We start from the raw sequence: 3,024 nt of genomic DNA, 5'->3' as shown, positions 1-3,024 counted from the left end.
GGGCTTTTCTTATTTTGTGACTAAATCATGTATCTTCCTATTAAGTTGGTGAAAAGCTAGTTGTTAAATCCATTTACATACACTCCAGTCCACTTAGTCTCCCAAAGTCAGGCTTTGGCAGCATGCATCCTCAGGATTCACTTCTACCAATCAAGTTTTCCAAATGAACCTTCTTTTGTAGGTCTGCAGATTCTTAGGGTATAGGTAAAGCTTCTATGTCTTATTCACATACTCTGCAGAAGGCGTTCTTAAGTCAGGGGAACAGTAGTGTTCTATGTTAAATAACATTTGTGTTGATCAAAAGGGTACCATTTTAATTTTTTTACTCCAAAAGTTTTTTTTTTTATGATGGATCTTTCTGCTGCACAAAATATGGGTGAATGTTCCACAGCAGTCAGCTAGGCTTGGAGCTCTCCAATGGAGAAAAACTGCTTACTGTCGTTGAACTGCTAGCCTTGGTGTGGCTGACCATGGATGAGCATGTGATTTCTACTAGTGACTCTTGTATAGTTAGAAATCCATAACATCTTGCCCCACAGCTCACTAGCACCAGCGTGTGCGGTGTGATTTCAAGCCCAGCTGGAGCAGTAGCTGGGAAGTAAGGGACACGATATGTCAAACCGTGGAGTATCAGTGGAGCCTGTCCAGTCTCATGAACCAAAATTTCTCCCTGGGATTTCCATGAAATTTGAGCAGTCTACACACATGACACAGTCACAGCCATCGGGACAGCATTTTTTTCCAATTGAACTGGTGTTCTGTGTGTTCCTGCAGTCCCCATAGAAATCCATTAGTAATCTCTGTGCTTTTCCCAATTCTGTAATCAAAGGTGCCAATACCTTGATGGCACTTCACCCCCCTAACAACACTGTTTAACATCTGGATGAGTGTTAGTAACCAGGTTTCCAGACTCCCTGCTCATACCGCTTCTTCAAGCTGAGCCTGGAGGCCACAGTCTTCTCTGTGCCAGAGGGGGATCCCAGGTCAGCTCACTGCCAACCTCTGTGTGAACACTGCTCAGATTTCTGCTGCAGTGACACAACATCTCACAGGTCTACCAGGAAAGCAGGTCTTCCTCAGGGTACAGTGCTGTCCTCTGCTGCAGGACAATAACAAGCAGCCTTCTCAGTCACATATTGGAGTTCAGGGAAGTAAGTTTGGTCATAGAAAAAAATATAAAAGATGCTTCTGCTTGTTTTTATTCTCCTCAAAATTCTTCTAATGAAGTCACATAACTTTAGGTATGCTGTCATGATTCCATGTATTTTCATGTTCATAAATATGAAAATTCTTATTCTTGTTTCTTCCATGTGGCAGATAGTGCTTTCAAAATGGATTCGGCTCAAAGAAGCATGAAGGGTGGTAAATGAAACAGGATGGACTATGAACATCTTTTATTGTGACCCTGAAACCAGAACTCTTATCAGTCTTACAAGGATGTCAAAATTTATGAACTATTTCATGAACTATTTTAGAATGCACTAATAACTGCAATAAACCCCCACATCCTGGGGATGCCTTATTTCTAAAGCTTTCAGAGCCACATGATTTGGAATCTCCTTCGGAATCAGCTGAATCACTGTGGAACAGCATTTGCTCTATTTACACAACCTTTTCCTCAGGACAAGGTGAAATACATTTAAGTCCTAAACTACTTCAATTATACATGAAGCAATGAGTAAATGCTGAAAAGTATAGCAATCTTACTCAGTAATTCCAAATAAGAGGGTACTTGTGCTGAGGATTTTAGGTGGAATGTCATCCCAACTGGAAGGCTAGGAACAGTATTTAGTTGTTTGCACTGGCAGATCACCTATACCTGTATTGGAAAGCAAATACGTCATGCTTTCTGCTTCACCTACAGTCATGTGCTGTAAAATCAGTAATGAATCTCATACAGATTTAACAACACAACCTAGATGTATATTTTTATGTTGCATGCAACATGAAAACATGTTTCTAAATCAGATTTATGACCACAATATTTGAACTAATAATACATGGATGTAATTAACTCCATTTCAAATGTTATTTTTACATATAGCCTCTGAAGTCCTTAAGTTCCTCACTCATCATTATTGTCTCTACCTGACTGGATTACCCTCTTGCAGCTAATTTGCTATCCTTGTAATTTCACTGTCACACACACACAAAAAAAAGCTGTAGTAAAGCATCAGTTAAAACACTGAGACTTGAATTATTCCAGGAGGGGTAACTATTTTTGCCTAAGACTGTGTCAATTTTCATGGTAGTTCCTTTATGAAAACTTTAATTTTAAATGACAAAAGTTTAGATCTCTTTATATCATCCCATGAAGAAAGAAATCCTCATTAATACCAAGAATTTTGCTGGTTTTAGTAACTGCACTTTGTTGCTTTGGGAATTTTCCTGGGACTAAGGACATGGCTACACTAAAATTAACATCTTTTTTGCTCTAAATGGCTTATCATAAATGTCCTCAACTACAATGACATGCATCCTAAGGTCTGCATTACCTGCATTATCTTCAGTAGCTAGCCTCAGCAGACCTCTTTTGTCAAGCCACACTGTATTCTCTTTCCACAGTACTTTATTACACTGGATGAAATTGAGAGATAATGCAGGAGCAGAAAGCAGGGTAGGTAATGAACCTGTAGATTTTATCAGATACTCAGAATTGCTGTCTGGAGACAAGCATTTCTCTGTAGAAGACACAGATTTTCACTGCAGTCTAGGTGGATGTCATTTTGGAAGTCCTACTCAGAAAGGTGCTGTGACTAATAAATTGAGCCAGTGAAGACCTTGAAGCTGACTTCTTCATAAATAGAGATCAGTGTGACCTTTTTCAATCATAATGGGCCATATTTTCTTGTAAGCATATATTGTAGTTGTTACGTGTTTCATGTGAACTCAGTGGTAGTTTCTGCAAATGGTTGCTTAAAACAGGTTTCATACCGATTTGCTTTGAAGTTCTTATTTTCTTACGTGTTTACAGTAATTGTAAAATCTATGTGGAATAAGGATTCCTTTCCAGTACACAGATGT

This window comes from Tyto alba, unplaced genomic scaffold, assembly GCF_018691265.1.
Source record: "Tyto alba isolate M040663 unplaced genomic scaffold, T.alba_DEE_v4.0 Super-Scaffold_13, whole genome shotgun sequence".
Classification (NCBI taxonomy): domain Eukaryota; kingdom Metazoa; phylum Chordata; class Aves; order Strigiformes; family Tytonidae; genus Tyto; species Tyto alba.
Note: the sequence above shows the minus strand (reverse complement) of the source record.